This window comes from Hibiscus syriacus, unplaced genomic scaffold (assembly GCF_006381635.1).
Source record: "Hibiscus syriacus cultivar Baekdansim isolate YM2019G1 unplaced genomic scaffold, ASM638163v2 tig00116959_pilon, whole genome shotgun sequence".
In the NCBI taxonomy this organism is placed as follows: Eukaryota; Viridiplantae; Streptophyta; class Magnoliopsida; order Malvales; family Malvaceae; genus Hibiscus; species Hibiscus syriacus.
In genome coordinates, this window is record NW_024063485.1 from 4,756,968 (window position 1) to 4,777,892 (window position 20,925).

Sequence of the window (20,925 nt, forward strand, 5' to 3'; positions counted from 1 at the left end):
TAGACAAATGGTCATTCACTATATGAAGTCATTGAGTCAGTATTTGAAAGTAACGATGATGTTAGTAGACACTGTTAAAATATAATTTTATCACATCTCAATCAATATATTAACGTCATGTTCAAACTCGTTAATTTTAATAGGAAATGATGATTTTGAAAAATATGAACAATCATGAGATCATTTTGTATATTTTAATAGTCAGAAATTTGACAAAACAATATTCTATAATTAGAATATAATTTTGTAACTTTTAATAACTGAAAGACTCAATAAAGCTACGCCTTTAATCGAAATACCATTTTTATATAAAATCTACAATTAAAGGAAAATTAAAAAATTATTAATAAAATTTGATTTGATGATTATAATTATGTTATGATTGAAATAGAGTTTATGTATCTAGTTTAGAGATAAGACATTAGCCATTTTATTTATAAATGGCATGAATTTAATCTGTATAAAAATGAAATTTAAAAATAATAAAAAATAAATTGATTAAATTACAATAAAGGTTAAATTCACATAAACAAATAACATATTTTGACCATTCATCTGCCATTTCAGGAGTATAATTTTTTTTTAAAATTTAAGGGGATGATGATTATTAGCATCTGAATAATAATAATAATTTCCCAATTTAAATTGGATTTTAGAATCTCTGGTTTTCCCCTCCAATTCCGAGGTCCTAGCTTCCAGGAACTCTAATAATTATAAAAATGTTATCACCGGAGGGTTTGAACTTTCAGAGATTCAAAATTCTCTTCTTTTTCTTAATTATTAAGCTAAATATTCAGGTTTTTCTTTTATCATCTGTTTAATTTTTTTTGGTGGGTTTACCAGCTTTCCTTATAGTTTTCAGGGTTTCCTCTTATTGTACGTGAGGGCCTTCTCCAATCTCGATTTCAGCATTCGTGTAAGCTTTTTTCACTCTCTGATTTTCCTCTTTTTTGTGGGTTGTGGAAAATAATGAAAAGTATTTTATCCCTTTTCTAGATGCATATTTTGAACGTTTTCAATGGAATATGGATACAGAAATTAGGTGTTTCTTAGACATTTGAATTTCTGTTTGCTTGTTTAGTTTTATTCATTGTTGCCTTTTTGAAATTCAAATTTGTGGTAATTTTGTTGCCAGCCGTTTTTAGTGCTAATTGAAATTTTGGGCAGTTCCTTGTTTAATCAATTTTAGCAGTTTGGGGGATTTTTTCTTTTCTTTTAAATTGTTAGGGTTTTAAGAAGAATTGCTGCAAATAATCAGCTGTAATTAATGAGTGATGGTGCCTTGAGAAGCCGGCTTCATCACGGGTATGTTGGCAGGATGAGGGATGAAAAGTGTAAGATGTCATTAAATGGTTTACATGAACCTTTGTTAGATAATCACGGTTATGATGGCCGACATTCTGAGGTGATTATGCCATTGCTTATGTTAAGTATACCTTTTTATTTTTATTTTTTTGCAAGGAGGAAAGAAAACTGCAAATTTTAAATTTACCTTCTGTAATATGTCATAGGGAAAATGCTAACGGATATTTTGGACGAAGAGCAAAGAGACAGACATTCACATTGTTTGATTTTGTTATTTAACTTGATAATGCAATGGGCGAAATGGATAGGTGAGATATTAAAAGTGTGCTTTCTAGTTTCAGATTTGAGATTTTCTTGTTTGTAACGTCTATAAATGCAGTTGCAATCTACTTGTAGTCTTTTCTTTCGGTCTTTGGTTGCTAACTTCAAAAGACAAACCATTAAGTTAATCAGGTATGAATCTGTTGAGCATATCTGTTTACTAGATTACTATGCATATAATTTGGAATTTTGGATATACTTTGTCTATGTAGATATACTTATGCAACATGTGCACCTTTTTGCATATAATTTGCCGAAAATTTTCCCTGTCCCCTGATAAAAAGCACAGTTTTTGGATTCTCTCTCTATCAACATATTTCACAGAAACATAGGTGCTCCACCTGTTTTTGTATTTGGTGCTGTAAACTCATCACATGACTTTAAAACTTCACATTCATTTATATGCAAGTAGAAATGGAGAAATGATGGGTTCTAAAGGCTATTTAATTTAGTTATCTATGTGAACTAAAATGTCCCCTCAAAAACATTATTCAGTTTAATGAGAAGGTTATAGTTTGACTTTGAATAATAGAATTGTATGCCAAATTTTTTTTTTTTTGCCTGATACTTTAATGCTATATGGAAGTTGGAACTTTAGTTATTGCGTTATTTGCTTTACTTCCTTTTTCTCATAAATGGTGGGAGTCTTATAGCAATTTGGGTTACTTACAGATTAATTTTGGCTTTTCCAGCAAACAATTTCCTTGGATCCGTATCATTTATTGCACAATTTTTACCTCTACCTTCTAACATCCAAAGTGGATCAAACTGGAGTCTTATTGAGCCTGCACTTAATCCTTTACAGGTATAATCAGCATTGCACTTTTTCAGTTTATTTATCTGGACTTGAATAACCTTATTAATATTATTTTGTTTTGAACCGAGAAGAGGGGGACGTGGTCGGAGTTGGTGTGGCCATGTGGGGTATAACAAAGGCATGCTCCGATGATCAACTCCCCTCTTCATTTTCTTCTTCTTTTTCCTAAAGGGGAAGTGTCGAGGAGACCTTTAGAAAAGCAAGAGTTTTTCAATTTTATGTTAAGATCTGGAAGCTTATGTTACAGTCCTGACTGTAATTATATAAGTATTTTATCTACTTGCAGAAAACTGATAAAATGTCATTGGACTGAGAAAGAAATTGGTAATATGATCTGATTGATCTTGATTATTGTAAATCTAAATCAAATTCAGCAGGCTTTAAACTTCAAACTAGGTAAATAATTTGCTTTCAGCTGTTACAATTTTTAAAGACAACTTAATTCAGCATTATAGAGGTAGTGCACTAGAAAGTCGAGAGTTTGCCTCAGTACAGGATCCTGAAGCATATGGATGTGAAAGAACACTAAAGGAAAGATATTTCTTCCTCTTTTGTGGTAGTTGGAGTTTTAAACTGGTTTAAAGGATGAGCTTGGAGAAATAATTAAAGCTTAAAAAGATTCTTTCTTGTAAACCAGTTGAGTTGGCAAATAGCATGAACATAGTTTATTCAGTTGTTTGTCTTTTAAAAGAGAAAAAAAGTTTCATTGACCTTTGTGTTCCATTTTATTATTGGTAATCTAAGGTAACTTTTGTTTCCATTCTTTGTCCTTGTAGGAAGCTAGGTTGAGAGGTCTTCAGCAAAGATTAGGAGTTCCCTTTGATGGATCTCGGCTTGACCATCAAGTAGGTTTCACTATAATCATTGTGTTTCTGTATTTTTCTATCCTTATTTTGCTTTCACTTTTTTTTATCTGAATTATAGTCTGCAGATGCACTTTTGATTAAAGGAATTTGCCAATTACAACAGTTTTTTTTTTTACATTGAAAATGTCAGTCGTCATCCTTTCCGGTTTCTCTCTCTTTCCGCTCCCCACAAATACCAAATATATGAACTTGAGCAAAAGATTATCATACTTCGATTTGATTGGCAGGATGCTCTTAAGCAACTATGGAGATTGGCTTACTCTGACAGGGAGCTTCCATCTCTGAAATCAGAGCTTTGGAAGGACATGGGATGGCAAGGTCAAGATCCTTCAACAGATTTTCGGTATACCGAGTTTTGCCTTAATATTTGTTGTCATAGTTGGTTTTTCCTTCCTGATTATATCTATACACCTATCCATATTATCTCATTGCTATTTGAAGGGGTGGAGGATTCATATCATTAGAGAATCTCATCTTTTTCTCCAAGAACTATCCAGTTTGTTTCTTTTCCTTAAATTAATTGGAATTGTTTTTTTGATATCTATCATATATAGAATATGAAACCAGAGATTCAAATAGCGGAACGAAAACGCGATCGCATCCGCTATTTCGCGATTGCGTTACTGTCCGAAACCGATATTGTTGAGTTTAGCGGTGTGTTAACTTCCTAAAAAAGCTACTTTTAAGGCCTTTTTCACTTAAGTTATTGTTTGTTTAAAAGCTTATCTTAGGCATTTTAGGATCATGTAGTTGCATATAGTGCATTTGTGCTGGTTGTGTTATTTTATTTCTTAATGGTGCTGTTTGAGGGAAAGGTGCAGTTTATTTGTGGTGTGCAGGGAATAGCAAGAAAAAAAGATTTTTGGAAAATAATGCCGTGGCATCACACGTTGCTAAAGCAGATTGAAATGCCTTGGCATTTCCGGCACAGAAAAAGACAAAAAAATATTTCTGCATAAGGACAACTGGCACAGAACAGCTGTCTCTGCACGTGAATGACTGCTGTAACCGCCTGCCAGAGCTGCCAAAGGATCACTGCCACTTCGAGGATAAGGTTCACACCCAACATGTGATTCGAGGGGTATGAGGGGTATTTTGCACCCAACAACCTCACCATTACCCCTAGATATTTTTTATTATATATGACACCCCATGGGAGAGGAAAAAAATAGGAGAGGATGACACATACGGTAGTAAAAATCACATTTTTATTCTCTTTTCCATTCTTCTTCCTTGGGATATTCTTCCATTGATAAAGCTTCAAGGAGTGGCGAGCTAGGAGTTGAAAGGAGTTAGCGAGCTAGGTGGTTCACGGTGGCCGAGAGGAGACCTCCGGTGGCGCGTCGAAAGCTTCTTCTCAACTTCCCTTTTTGCTGCTATTTTATATTTATTTGTGGTTGTTGGAACAAATATTTTCATCACTTTATGTTTGGATATTTTGAATTCCACCATGAACTAACTTATTTGGTGGTGGTTGATTTAATGGTTGTTTGAACTTTATTTTTAATGGTATATTTAAGTTTATTTTGGTTTTTTATTTGCTTTGCTTATGAATGCTTCACCATATAGGCTTGTAAGAGGTATGAAAATGTTTATTTCTTAGATGAAGGTTAGATATTCGGAAGAATCCTAGACTAAAAATACTTGTAAGTATTCGGAAGAAACGCAAGATAAGATCCTCATAAGCAATGAGTTATAGTATTTTCAATGGGCTTTGAATCGGCCTAGGAATATTATAACTTAATCCCTTAGATCTCAGAAGAGGCTAGGATAGGATTTCAACGACTAAAAAGGGTGTCTTTATCAATAGAGTAGGCTGGCCAACATCGTTGGTCTGTTAGGTTCTTTAGAACACTTTAGGAAAGCCCTGTCGAGTAAGTAAAGACCAGTTAGCTTAAATATACTTGAGAAATAAGTTTAGCATTCGTAGATCAATCCCTACCATTCATTCTCTTGGAAGCTTGTCTCGTGAGGATTATTTTCATTTTATCTTTATTTACTGTTTTTACCATTTTTCATTGCCTTGACATTTCACCATACTCAACATCAAACATCCATCATTGCCATTGCATTTCCATTTGCTACACCATCAGACCATCACTACATATCCACCAGCATACACATTTACATTGCCGTGACATTTGTATATATCAAGACTAACTATACTTAGATAGAATAGTGCATTGCTTTGGTTAGACTTTTGTAATTTCACTCAATCCCTGTGGAGACGATACTCACTCATCATTATATTACTTGAGCGATTGTGTATACTTGCATATTATTTGCGTATAATTTATAGTAATCATAATACGCGAACAAGTTTTTGGCGCCGTTGCCGGGGATTGGCAGCCTGAAGTTATTTAGTTTTGCTAGAGCATTTTATTTTGTTTTGCATTTTTATTTGTGTATAATTTACTTGATGTTTTTGTTTTATTTTCTGGTTTATCTAGTGTATGCCTAGAAGAAATTCTGAAGAGCCTTTGGAACCAATAGAACTTGAGATTGAAAGACTCTTTAGAAGAAGAAGACGTGCTCAAAGAAATATGTATCAGATTGGAAACCAAGGCATTGGTCAAGATGATGGAAATCATAATGCCGTGGCATTAGGCAATGCTGATCATGCTGTTAGGCCGCGCGTTATTCGCGATCACTTAAATCCGATGCTGGATGATCTGAATCCTGGGATTGTGGCACCTGAAATTCAAACTGCACATTTCGAGCTAAAACCAGTCATGTTCAACATGTTGAATTCTATTGGGCAGTTTGGGGTATGCCAACTGAAGATGCCAGGCAGCACATTCGTAATTTTCTGGAAGTTTGTGATTCTTTTCGCCAAGGAGTGCATGAGGATTTTCTGAAATTAAAGCTTTTTCCGTATTCATTGCGTAACCGAGCAAGGGCTTGGTTGAGTGGTGTACCAGCCGGTTCTATGGAATCATGGGCTGATCTTTGCAAGAGTTTCTTATTGAGGTACAACCCACCAAACATGAATACGCAGCTAAGGAATGAAATATCTTCTTTTCGCCAGGGCGACGACGAATCCATGTATGAGTATTGTGATCGTTACAAGAGTTTGCTTCGGAAGTGTTCAAATCATGGTTTTCATGATTGGACTCAAGTAGTCATGTTCTATAATGGAGTCAATGCACCCACGAGGATGTTACTGGATGCCTCGGCAAATGGGACATTACTGGATAAATCACCTACTGAGGCGTTTGCTATATTGGACAAAATTGTTAATAATGATTATCAGTTTCATTCCTCAAGGCTTAGGAGTGGAAGGAGAACACCTGGAGCATTTAGGTTAGATACCAAGGATTTAGTGTCCGCTCAACTCTCAGCCATCACTAATATGTTGAAGAACTTACAACGTTCCACTGATGTGAAGGAAGTGAAAGCAACTAGCCTGGCATGTCTGTTATGCCAAGGCAATCATCACGAGAGCGAATGCCCAACCAACCATGAGTCCATCAACTTTGTAGGTAATTACAATCGAAGCAACAACAATCCTTATTCTAACACTTATAATGTTGGATGGCGTCAGCATCCCAGTTTTTCATGGGGAAATCAAGGAGCCCACAAAGGAGCTTCATCTTCAGCAAGCATGAGTTCATTGGAAGCTACAACTCAAGAGTTCATATCCACTACGAAGACAATGCTGCAAGACCATTCTACTTCAATTAAGAATCAAGGAGCTTTACTTCATAATCAAGGCGCCTTACTTCAAAGCCATAGCTCGTCTCTAAGAGCTTTGGAAGGTCAAGTTGGTCAGATTGCTACGACATTGCAAGAGCGTCAGCAAGGACGTTTGCCAAGTGATACTGAAGTCACTAGAGCACCTGGAAAAGAGCACTGCAATGTGTTAACTCTTAGGAGTGGAACACAAATCAATCGACAAGTCAAGGATAGTGGGCCACAACATGATGATTCTAATCCCACTACTGAAGTTGAATTACATGATGATAGAGTTACTGAAAATGACAAGGAGGAGGATTCTGCTAAGATACCAGATTCTGATGCCAAGGCAAAAGAAAATTCTATTCCTGCAGCTAAGGAAGCTAGACCTCCCCCACCCTTCCCGCAAAGATTAAAGAAGCATAATGATGAAGTTCAGTTCAAGAAGTTCGTGGACATTCTTGATCAGCTCCATATCAACATACCTCTCTTGGAAGCTGTTCAACAGATGCCGATGTATGTGAAATTTCTGAAGGAAATCTGTACCAAGAAGAGGAAAGTAGAGACTGTTGCCACGGCAACAGAATTTTATTCTTTATTGAGTAAGTTGCCGCTAAAGAGAAATGATCCAGGAAGCTTCATTATTCCTTGTTCAATTGAAGCTAATTTCGTTGGAAAGGCTCTGTGTGATCTTGGTTCAAGTGTCAACTTAATGCCGAAATCGATATTCTTGAAGCTTGGCATAGGAGATGCAAGACCCACCTCAGTTATTTTACAACTTGCCGATATATCCCACGTGAAACCTGAAGGGATAGTCGAGGATGTCATAGTAAGGGTGGATAAGTTTGTGTTTCTATTCCACTTCTTAATTCTGGACTGCGAAGTTGATGCCAAGGCACCAACCATTCTGGGAAGACCTTTCCTAGCCACTGGACGTATCTTGATAGACTGTGAAAAAGGTGAACTCACCATGAGAGTGGCTAATCAGTATGTGACTGCCAATGTTTTTCGAACGCTCAAATATGTTGATGACATTGAAGAATGCCAAGACATTTCTGAATTGAACTCAGTGATTGAAGAAGAGACTGAACATCTTTGCCAGAACAATTTTATTCAGCTAGCAGAAAATGAATATTGGGTGGATGATGAAAGCTTAGTGGAGTCCGACAACTTTCTAATGTTGGGGAACAATCTAGCTTACTACAAGCTAGATCAGGTATGAATTTTGAACCTCTAAATTTTGATGAATTTATTCCTCCTAAGCCTTCATTAATGCATGCACCCACTCTAGAACTTAAGACTTTGCCAGGGCATCTTAAATATGTATACCTAGGTAGCAATGAGACTTTACTGGTGATTATTTCCGCTAACCTTACTGCTAATCAAGAGAAAAGTTTGTTAAGTGTGTTGATGCAGCATAAAAAAGTAATTGGTTGGACTATGGCCGGTTTGAAAGGCATAAGTCCCACGATCTGCATGCACAAGATTCTGCTTGAAGATTGCCAAGACAATTCAATAGAACCACAAAGAAGACTCAACCCTGTTATGAAGCAAGTGGTGATGAAAGAAATTCTGAAATGGCTTGATGTTGGGGTGATCTACCATATCTCAAATAGCTCATGGGTGAGCCCTTTCCAATGTGTTCCGAAGAAAAGAGGCACAACAGTGGTTACTAATGAGAATAATGAGCTAGTACCCACTCGCACTGTGACCGGATGGAGGATATGCATGGACTATAGAAAACTCAACAAAGCTACAAAGAATGACCATTTTCCTCTATCTTTCATCGACTAAATGTTGGATCGATTAGCCGACAAAGCATTCTATTGCTTTTTGGATGGGTACTCGGGATACAATCAAATTGCCATCGCACTATAGGACCAGGAGAAGACTACATTTACTTGTCCCTATGGCACTTTTGCCTTTAGAAGGATGCCTTTTGGACTCTGTAATGCCCCGACAACATTTTAGCGCTGTATGCAAGCCATATTTTCAGACATGGTTGAGGATTTTCTGGAGATTTTCATGGATAACTTTTCTGTTTGTGGGGATGATTTTGAACGATGCCTCGGCAATTTATCAAAAGTTCTCAAGAGATGCGAGGAGGTTGAGTTGGTCTTAAATTGGGAAAAATGTCACTTCATGGTGACTGAAGGCATTGTATTAGGCCACAAAATTTGTCACAAGGGTATTGAGGTTGATAAGGCGAAGATTGAAGTGATTGAAAAGTTGCCACCACCAACTTCGGTCAAGGGCATAAGAAGTTTTCTTGGACATGCTGGATTCTATATAAGGTTTATCAAAGACTTCTCCAGGATTTCTAAGCCTTTGTGCACATTGCTTCAACAAAACCAACCCTTTGTGTTTGACGAATTATGCCTCGGCACATTTACTGAGCTGAAACGACAACTGATCTCGGCACCCATTGTAGTCCCTCCCGATTGGACATCACCATTTGAGCTGATGTGTGATGCAAGCGATTATGCCATAGGAGATGTTATGGGGCAACGCCGAGGTAAAATGTTTCATGTTATTTATTACTCTAGCCGCACTTTAAATGAAGCACAATTGAACTACACCACCACTGAGAAAGAATAACTTATTGTGGTATTTGCTTTTGATAAATTTAGACCCTACCTAATAGGCAATAAAGTTATTATTCACACTGACCATTCGGCTATAAAATACTTAGTGAACAAAAAGGATGCCAAGCCTAGACTTATTAGGTGGATCTTACTTTTGCAAGAATTTGACTTAGAGGTGGTAGATAGAAAAGAAACTGAGAATCAAGTTTCTGATCACTTATCTAGGCTAGAGAACAATTCTAAATGCCATGACACTGTAGATATCCAAGAGGAATTTCCTGATGAGAAAATTTTATATGCCACGGCAATCCCGTGGTACGCTGACCTTGTTAATTTTCTTGTTAGTGGATTTGTGCCTTTTGATTTGAATAGTCAGGCTAAAAAGAAGTTCAAGCACGATGAAAGGCACTATTTTTGGGACGAGCCATATTTATTCAAGCATTGTGTCGATCAGCTCATTAGACGATGTGTACCTGAAGAGGAGCAAAGTGATATTTTGTACCATTGTCATTCGACCCCAAGTGGAGGTCATTTTGGTGGAGCAAGGACTGTTGCTAAGGTCCTGCAATCAGGCTTTTACTGGCCAACTCTGTTTAAAGATGCCCAAGCATTTTACAAAGGATGTGATCGATGCCAACGGACTGGAAACATCTCCAGACGACATGAAATACCGCTGCAAAATATTTTGGAGATAGAGCTGTTTGATGTGTGGGGCATCGATTTCATGGGACCATTCCCATCTTCTGAAGGAAAATTATCTATATTGCTTGCTGTGGATTATGTGTCAAAATGGGTGGAAGCAATAGCAACATCAAGGAATGACTCCAAGACCGTACTCAAGTTTTTGCACAAGTATATTTTCACTCGGTTTGGAGTACCTCGTGCTATCATTAATGATGAGGGAACCCACTTTGATAACAAGTTGATTGCCAAGGCATTGAAGAGATATGAAGTTCGACATAAGATTGCAACAGCATATCATCCGCAGACAAATGACCAAGCAGAGATATCTAATCGAGAGATCAAGCAGATTTTAGAGAAAGTGGTGAACCCAAGGCGTAAGGATTGGTCGCCAAAGTTGGATGAAGCACTTTGGCCGTATATAACTGCATTCAAGACTCCTTTGGGGATGTCACCCTTTAAGTTGGTGTATGGTAAAGCTTGTCATCTCCCGGTTGAGCTTGAACACAAAGCTTATTGGGCCATCAAGCGATTGAATTTCGATGCTCAACTAGTTGGGGAGCAGAGATTACTTGAACTTAACGAAATGGAAGAGTTTAGAGAACAAGCATATGAGAATGATCGGATATACAAAGAGAAAACCAAGAAGTGGCATGACCAGAAATTGATGCCACTGCATTTTCATGAGGGGCAACAAGTCTTGCTTTACAACTCCAGACTCAAACTCTTTCCTGGGAAACTCAAATCTCGATGGTGACCATTTGAGGTGCATTATGTCTATCCCCATGGAGCTGTTGACATCAAGAGAATAGACAATGGGACGATCTTCAAGGTCAATGGCCAGCGTCTGAAAGCCTACAATGGAGTTCCACACCACACAACAAGGAAGTGTTACGTCTGCACGATATTGAAGCGTGCCCAAAGGAGAACCAAAATTCGATGCCACGGCATTGAATTTGTGTCTGTGCATAAATAAAAATTTAAAATTTAAGTTTTTCTTTATTTTTATTTTTATTTCATTTTGTAATTAATTTTTTATATGATTTGTAGGGACCACAGTACTACAAACTGTGCAAGGAGCGGTTACCAAAGGGAGGAAAGGACAATGCATTAATTTGAGAGATATTCTTTTGATTTGTTTCTTTTTATTTAATTTAATTTCTGACATTTCTTTTTCTCTTTACACTGACTTGTCCTATCACCATCATTACATTTTGGCAGTTTTTTTCCTTCCCCATGCATGCACAGACCCCCACCCACTCCTCTCTTAACCATCCTATCACATATTTCCCTCTTAAATTTTTAACTTTTTCTTTTCTCTTTCTTTATTAATTTTTCTCTTTCATTTTAACTTTTACTTTTTCTCTTTCCTTCATTCATCTTCTTCTTTTGTTATTCTCTCCATAGCTAAAATACATCTAAGTTTTTAAAGCTTTCAAAAGTTTCTTCCTTTATCATTTTTCTTGCTTCATATACACACGAAAATGGTGCGTTCAAGACCGGCTCCAACCGACACTACCGCTTAGCAACAGTTCGAAGATGACGAGGTCAAGGCTCGGTTCCAAAACTTCAAGAACCGGAAACTCTTTTTTGAGATAGGATTTATTTTTATCGAGAAAACTGATGGTGGTTTTGGACCCGATGTTATGGACATCGTGACACCGCTCAAGTGGAAGAAATTTACCCGTCATCCTGGTTCTGTGAATGCCTCGGTGGTTAAGGAGTTCTACGCGAATATTTCAAAGCCCAACCAACACTCCATCTTCGTTCGAGGTAAGCAGATCCGTTTTACACCTTCTGCTATTAATCGTTATTTTGATTTGCAGGATGTTGTGGATAACCATGCCAAGTACGAAGAGGAGACTGATAGCAACACATACGATGGGGTCTTGGAGGACCTTTGTTTTGAAAACACTGAGTGGAATGGGCGTCAAACGAGTCGATACTCGGTCAACCGAGAACGTCTTCAGCCGCGCGCCAAGTTATGAAATCACTTCTTTAAGCATAAACTCATGCCGACTTCTCACAACACGACGGTATCACTTTCACGCTTATTGCTTTTGCATTCTATAATGGATTCCCGTCCGATCGATGTGGGTCGTATTATTGTTCAGCAAGTTAACGACTGTTTGGGTAAAAAGGCAAGTGCTTTGGTGTTTCCTAACTTAATTACCGCTTTATGTCGTAAGAAAAAAGTTGAGGAAAATGCTTTTGATGAAATTTTACCTGGTTTATCGGGCATCACTAGAGCCAGACTCCCACTGCTATTAGGACTTGAAAATCCTAAATATAAAGAATTTGTTTATGAGCAATCTGCAGGTACTACACAATCAAATGCCGAGACAAGGTTACTTGCTCTCGAGGAAGCTGTGATGCAGACTCAGACACACCTGCATGCTTTACACGGTGACATCCGTAACTTCTTTGGATACGTGAAGCATAGAGAAGCTGAGGTGGAATCAATGTTTCAAGAAATTATTCCCCAGGGTCAACGGAATTTTCCTGGCTTCCCAGATGAAATTCTACTGACATTTAATGCCGAGGCATCTCTAGAGCCCGAACAAGATGCAACATATCCTCCTGCTGATGATTCGAGTCATACTCCGCACCGTTCTAAAACTCATGAGTATCCGGTCACTGTCCCTGTCGAAGAAACACCCAACCCTGTCCCAGCACCCAAACCTTCTCCTGCACCACGTCGTGGCAAATGCATCAAAACCACGGCTGGACGCTCCAATATTGCGCATTATTACTCCATTTCGTCCGAGTCCAGCCCAGCACCTATACGCAAGCGCACCCGACGAGGAGCTGCTAGCACCTCTAAGGCAACACCACGCACTCATTGAGGTACCTCTCTTACATCCATTCTCATTTAGTTGCATTTCATTGCATGGCATATAGTTTATATTTAGTATAGTTCTCTTTCAGTATTAAGGACATGTTTTCCTTAAGTTTGGGGGAGGTATGGTTCTTGGTAGGTCATATGCATGATAGCATTAGCATAGGTTTATGCCATGGCATCAGAAAATGGTAGGACAGTTAGATGAAATGTTTTAAGGATACCCGATGATGATAATGTTAGGCTAGAATCTGAATGTAAATGACTGTTGAGGATGATAGAACTCACTCTAGGGCGTGATTCTTTGTGAAAAACTTTTACACGTTTTGTATGTTATCTATACTTAGAAAATTTAAATTTTTTTTATGAAAGAACACTAGTTAGTTTTGGCATTGAAATATAGTTTTGTGCTTAAAAGAAAAATCAAAAACAAACTCCCTTAAAAATGGAACTGTGAATAAATGCTTAGGCATAGTTGTAGAGGGACACTCCTCTTTGCTGTGGCATTGCCTGAAACTTTCTTTAATAAATGGTAGCCTTGTGCATATGAGTGAATGAAAGTAGTCACGGGATGACTCTACTTAACTAGCTCGGGGTGGAAGGTATGCTCCCTTTCATCTAGAGTGTGGGAGAGTAGGTGTGATGAGCTGACTCCCTTCGTAACATCATTAAAAAAAATCAAAGAAAAGGGAGTAAAACTGTGCTTGATGAATAAGTAAATGTCTTGGCAAAAACTAGGGGCTTGATTAAAAATAGTCTAAGTTTGCTAAGTATAGATTGGATACAATCACGCACACACACTACCACAAGGGATCTTGACCTAGGGAAAAGTACTTGAATTCTTGATAAGTCTAGCATGTTGAAGCTTATTTTTTTCTGAGGGTTGAAATTCAATTTTGTTCTACGCCCCTACTGTAGAAAATTGCCATGACATTCTGCTTATGTAACTGCTATCCATTGCTTGAGGACAAGCAATAGCTTAAGTTTGGGGGTGTGTTAACTTCCTAAAAAGGCTACTTTTAAGGCCTTTTTCACTTAAGTTATTGTTTGTTTAAAAGCTCATCTTAGGCATTTTAGGATCATGTAGTTTCATATAGTGCATTTGTGGTGGTTGTGCTATTTTATTTCTTAATGGTGTTGTTTGAGGGAAAGGTGCAGTTTGTTTGTGGTGTGTAGGGAATAACAAGAAAAAAGGATTCTTTGGGAAGTAATGCCGCGGCATCACACGTTGCTAAAGCAGATTGAAATGCCTTGACATTTCCAGCGCAGAAAAAGACAAAAAAATATTTCTGCATAAGGACAGCTGGCACTGGACAACTGTCTCTACACGTGAAGGACTGCTGTAACCGCCTGCCAGAGCTGCCAAAGGACCACAGCCACTTGGAGGATAAGGTTCACACCCAACATGTGATTCAAGGGGTATGAGGGTTATTTTGCACCCAACAACCTCATCATTACCCCTAGATATTTTTTATTATATATGACACCTCATGGGGAGAAAAAAAAGAGGAGATGAGGACACATACGGTAGCAAAAATCACATTTTTATTTTCTCTTTTCTTTTCTTCTTCATTTGGATATTCCTCCATTGATAAAGCTCCAAGGAGTGGCGAGCTAGGAGCCGAAAAGAGCTAGCGAGCTAGGTGGTTCACGGTGGCCGAGAGGAGACCTCCGGTGGTACGTCGAAGGCTTCTTCTCAACTTCCCTTTTTGCTGCTATTTTATATTTATTTGTGGGTTGTTGGAACAAATATTTTCATGACTTTGTGTTTGATATTTTGAACCCTACCATGAACTAACTTATTTGGTGGTGGTTGATTTAATGGTTGTTTGAACTTTATTTTTAATGGTATATTTAAGTTTATTTTGGTTTTTTATTTGCTTTGCTTATGAATGCTTCACCATCTAGGCTTGTAAGAGGCATGGAAATGTCCATTTCTTAGATAAAGGTTAGGTATTCGGAAGAATCCTAGACTAAAAATACTTGTAAGTATTCGGAAGAAATGCAAGATAAGATCCTCATAAGCAATGAGTTATAGTATTTTCAAGGGGCTTTGAACCGGCCTAGGAATATTATAACTTAATCCCTTAGATCTCAGAAGAGGCTAGGATAGGATTTCAACGACTAAAAAGGGTGTCTTTATCAATAGGGTAGGCTGGCCAACATCGTTGAGTGAGAGTAAATGCCTTGGCATCCTATTCTGTTAGGCTCTTTAGAACACTTTAGGAAAGCCCTGTCGAGTAAGTAAAGACCAGTTAGCTTAAATATACTTGAGAAATAAGTTTAGCATCCGTAGATCAATCCCTACCATTCATTCTCTTGGAAGCTTGTCACGTGAGGATTATTTTCTTTTCATTTTATCTTTATTTATTGTTTTTACCATTTTTCATTGCCTTGACATTTCACCATACTCAACATCAAACATCCATCGTTGACATTGCATTTCCATTTGCTACACCATCAGACCATCACTACATATCCACCAGCATACACATTTACATTGCCATGACTTTTTTATATATCAAGACTAACTATACTTAGATAGAATAGTGCATTGCTTTGGTTAGACTTTTGTAATTTCACCCAATCCCTGTGGAGACGATACTCACTCATCATTATATTACTTGAGCGATTGTGTATACTTGCACATTATTTGCGTATAATTTATAGTCATCACAACACTCGAACACGGTGGGTAACGGATTCATGCCAATATGGTCCATCGCGCCCGCAATTTAACGGGGTAACTGTGGATAGCGCCAATAACGGAACGCTATTGCCATTTTTTACCGTTACTTAAAAAAATAAAAATAAAAACGTAAAAAAAACTGGAATTCTCACTCAAAATGTAAAGATCATACGGGAAAAAACTCACCATCAAGCAAAAAACGTAAAAAAACTGAAATTCTCACCCAAAATACTCAAAAAATCTAAAAAAATAGAGAGCACATCATCGGAGAAGACTCACCAGTCACTAAGGCAAAGATCAAACTGAGAGAGGGACAAGCCGACAAAACAAAGTTGTTTTGGGGGAAATCTTGAGTCTTATGAGATTCGTCGCCGGAGAAGAATATGGTAGAGTGTATGCTCATGTGAAAAACGAAATGTTGAAACTTGAAAGTGAGAAGACTTGGGATTTGAGAGGAGAGAATTATATTAGAATATGAATTAACTTCTGGATTTTTTTTTATGTTTTATTTTTAATTAAAAAATAATAAGTATATTGGGTCGTCCACTCCTTTTACCCATTTTCTATTTTTTTTTAATTTTTTTTAGATAAATTCTTAAATATTTTAAGGGATATATTAATTTAGCATCCCTTCCTCTTTTAGAATTTATAATTTAAACATTATTTTAGAATGTTAACTTTAGTTTTTATTTAATTTAATCCTAAGTTTCTGTTCTTTAAGTATATACTTTTATTTTAATTCTATTCAATTTAGTTGTGTTTATTCAATTTAGTCGTGTTGTTGCTTTAATTATTATACATCATAGTTCTATGTTCTTACTTTAATGATTGAACATCTTATTTCTTTTAAATAATAATGTATTCACAATGTCATCAACTCATTATTAACTATCTTATCCTATTATCAAGTTATATATATGTCATTTTCGTTTAAAAAAATATTATAAACATCATTAAAAATGACTCATTATAATTATAATTATATATATAGTTTAGGTATAATGATAAAATTACCCCCAACGTTTGCACAATTGGTCACTTTCCCCTTTTCCTAGAGCACTTACCTTCCAACGTTTCAATTTTTAGTCAAAACAGACACGGATGGGAACTGTTAGTTAGGTAACAATCAACTCATGTTGCCGATGTAACATTTTCACATGTTTAATTGATATATGTCATGTGCCACATCACTAAATGTGATGACATGGCATGTCACGTCACCAAAAATGATGGCGTGGCATGCACCACGGCAGAAAAAATGATAATATGGTATGTGTCACATCAGCAATTGGACACAGGAAAATCTCACGTTAGCAACATGGGTGGACCGTTAGTCAACTAACTTCCATCCAACAGGGTCTGCTTTGACCAAAAATTGAAATGTTGGAGGCTAAAATGCTCCAGAAAAAAAAGAATAAGGGGCAAAATAACCATTTGTGTAAACGTTAGGGGTGTATTTTTGTCATTATGCCTGTAGTTTATTAGCATGTACGAAACAATGAAACAATCATTTCTTTCATCAGCAAGAACTATAGAACTGTTCGGTCAAGCTCTGATTGGTCCTTCCTTGAACAGCAATCTTTTGGGAGGTTGTTGCACAAACAAGATGGGAATAGATCTGAATGGTAGTATCCATTTGCTGTAGCTGGCGTCAATGTTTCATTTATGTTGCTACAGATGTTGGATCTGAAATCAGGTAATGCGAATTCAGAACTGCTTAGATATTGAACTCATATTTTCGATATCACCTCTAGAGGCTAAAATATTCTTCTGGTATTACTTGAACAAAGATAATAGCTCTTCGTTTTACTGACGAGAAAAGCATCAAAATCTTATATTACTAACGATCAGGGTAAATTAATTATCTGCTGTCTTGACTCGATTTTGAGTTTTTTTTTTTCCTATTGTAATCATGTTATACCTGCGGAGAAACTGCCTTCCATGGCTGGAAGGCGATTTTTGGAACTACTCGCTGAAGATTAAATGGCATTTGATCATCTTTATTGTGTGGCATTTCAGATGCTGTGTGCACAATGGCTTGCGAAACTAGCTACATACATGGAATTTAATGTAAACCGTTCTAAATAAACGATTCTATTTCGAGTATTTCGACCTTTATATTCATTATTCTTCAAGTTTTATTACTTCACATTACTGTGCAGTTCATTCTATACTTTTTGCTTTTTTTTTTCTTTAGGCTATTCTGAAGTCTACAAAAACACAGTTAGAGCATGAACTCCCACTTCCAAACGTCTCCATTGTGAAGGATTTACCGGAATATAGTCTGTTAAAAAGGTAACCATTGTCTTGGTTTTTGAAACCGACCTTTGTTTTATTCATTTACATATAATCATTGTCATGTATAGTTCCTTCCAATGAACATTATATGAATTCATTATGAAATTGGAGTATATTTCCGGAATACAATGACTAATTTGCTTTGTAGTTTGCATAATTTTGGCTCATCCACGGGAGTGAAATGAGGGGAGGTTGGGCGGTCGTCCTTCCTATATATTTTAGATTTGGATAAACAGCACGTTTAGTACCTAAACTATTAATTTTAGTCCATTTTTGTACCCAAACTTTATTTTTTTTCAAAACTATACCTAACATTTAGTTTAAGTTTCATTTTGGTATCTTGCCTTTAAAAACTTAATGGTTATATTGATGTGTCATCATAAGAACATGCCATGTCATTATTGAAAAAATAAAAGAAAATGTCACGTTAACAGTTCTGTTAATTTTTTAAGGCATGATAGCAAATTGAACCCTAAACTAAATGTTAAGTATATTTTTGAAACAAATAAAGTTTGGGTATTAAAATGGAACAGAAATAACAGTTTAGGTACTTAATGTGTAGTTTTCTTTATATTTTCTATGGATAATCGTTTTCGCTCCTAAAATTTTATAAATTCGCCTTCTAACATAAAATTCTTACGTTCGTCCCAGTGTCGCTATACTATGGATAACATAAGACAGTCTGAACCCATTAAATACTCAGATTTGTGTTCCAAATGAAGGTTCAATCAATTTCATTTATGGCTATAACATAAGATGCTTGTCATACATCAAATCTAAACGTTTATTCTTTCTTGATATGGGATTGCATTAGATTTTTGTGAAGGCTGTTCAATTGCATTTTCCTGAGTTTGTTTCATTTTATATTATTCTAGTTAAGCACAAGTTCAAGGTTATTATTCATTTTTCGTCAATTAAAAAATTCAACCTGGTAGAAATAATTAAGTTGACGAGGTTTTAGTTTTAGTTTTTTTTTTTTAATTTTAGTTCATATTTTTTAAAATATATTTTTGTATAAATTCAAGTACATATGCACTTGTTTTTATGGTGGTAAATCATTTTTATATACATTTATCACATCATATATATTAGGATAAACGTATTTAGGCATTCACCAATTCCCGATATTTTTTTTCTCACCAAACTATTTTTTTTCCAAAATCATTACTAATGTTACATTTTGATTCCGTTTCAGTCATTTGTCGTTAAAATATTAACGATGATATTAATGACACAATAAGTTAATGTTACATCATCATTGGGAAAACAAAAAAATTATCACATTATTGGTTCTGTTTATTTTTTAATGACGGGTGATTAAATCAGAATAAAATCACAATGTCGATTTTGAAAAGAAAAAAATTTGAGTGATCAAAATGGAATCTTGAAAATAGATGAGTGACTAAATACTTAGTTTACCCTATATATTAAGAAGTTAATATTTGTCTGGTTCCTCCCAATTAGTCCCGCTCATAATAAAGGCAAGAGCAATTTTGTCACACCCCAGAGCTAATTTAAAATATAATTAATTTAATTAAGGAACTAAAATGGACCGTTCTTAAGATTTTTGGGCCAGTTTTGAAAATTTGGGAAGTTTAGGGACTTAGTTTTGAATTATCCCATTTTTCTGCTCAGTGACAAATAAAAAAATGGAGATTTGGTGGCTAGGCTATTGTTATTAAAAAAACTTAATTTTAATCTGATTGGTGTTAACCCATTTCCAACCCTCATTTTTTTACCCCGTTCACAATCCAACCCCAAAATTTTCCCAATCCCTATCCATTACCCTCCCTCCATCAATCCACCCCGCTCCGGCTATCGTTTCTGTGCTCCGTCGCCATCATCAGAACTAGCGTTCCCTGGTGATCCGTCCTCAACCGTCAACGACTTCGATTTGGCCACCGTTTGGCCTGAATCGAGAGCAAAGGATTTTGAAGGCCTCACTGCCCCTCATTCGTGACCACTCATCAGTTAGAGCCTCCGATCATCCCAATCGAAGCACCAATATCGTCTAAACGAAACCCCCAAGTCAATAGGTGCGAGCTGTCGCTGTTCGCATTGGGAGCTCACCAAAATATGTTGAATCCCTAGCCGCCTCTCGATTTTTCACAAAATCCAATCGTCTCGCTCATCGCCCTACCTCACTGCCACCACAAATGTGTTGAATTGCGATGTTTTTCTGTTTAATTACTCGTAGGGAGATCGACCGGTTGAAGTGACCCTCGTCGTCGCCACACATGTTGCCATGCACCGGTAGTGCGCGTGAGGCTCGTCCTCCAACTCTAGTTTTTTCTAGAAACGGTCCAGGTGGGCTGAATAGGCCCAACCCAAACTTAATCGAGTATGTTTGGCCCGAACCGAGTCAATCCGAACTAATTCAACTCGTCCGAGTCAACTTAGAACCCGGTGACTTTGACCCATTGACTTTGACCAAAAAGTCAAATTTTTCAAAAAGTCATATTTTATGTTTTTCGACGTCTTGAGTTCGAATCCGAAGTCCGTTTCTCCAAATTCGCACTCGGTAAGCCGGTTTTCAATGTTTTGTCTTCGGATTTAATTTACTTTTTAAATTAAGTTCAATTTCTGACGTAAATTCGTTTGCTATATATCTGAGGCATTATGAGACGTGGAATAAAAGTTCGAGGGCAATCAAGTTGAGTTTAAATGGTCGATCGATATGGCTCGTAAATTGAGGTAATACTCTACTAGTTTTTGTATGTTGTATGGTACAAATTGATAGTTGGTAAATGCATGAATGAGTTCAATTGATCTTATAGATACCGTTGATCGAGGTAAACCTGATATGATTACTATAAGTAGGTAGTAAACCATATAAAACTCGATTGACT

At 36.7% G+C, this 20,925-nt stretch overlaps 1 pseudogene; it reads left to right on the forward strand.

Annotated features, from left to right (window-relative positions):
• Positions 1 to 683: 683 nt before the first annotated feature.
• Positions 684 to 18,089, forward strand: LOC120189696 (annotated as a pseudogene).
• The last annotated feature ends 2,836 nt before the right edge of the window (positions 18,090 to 20,925 follow it).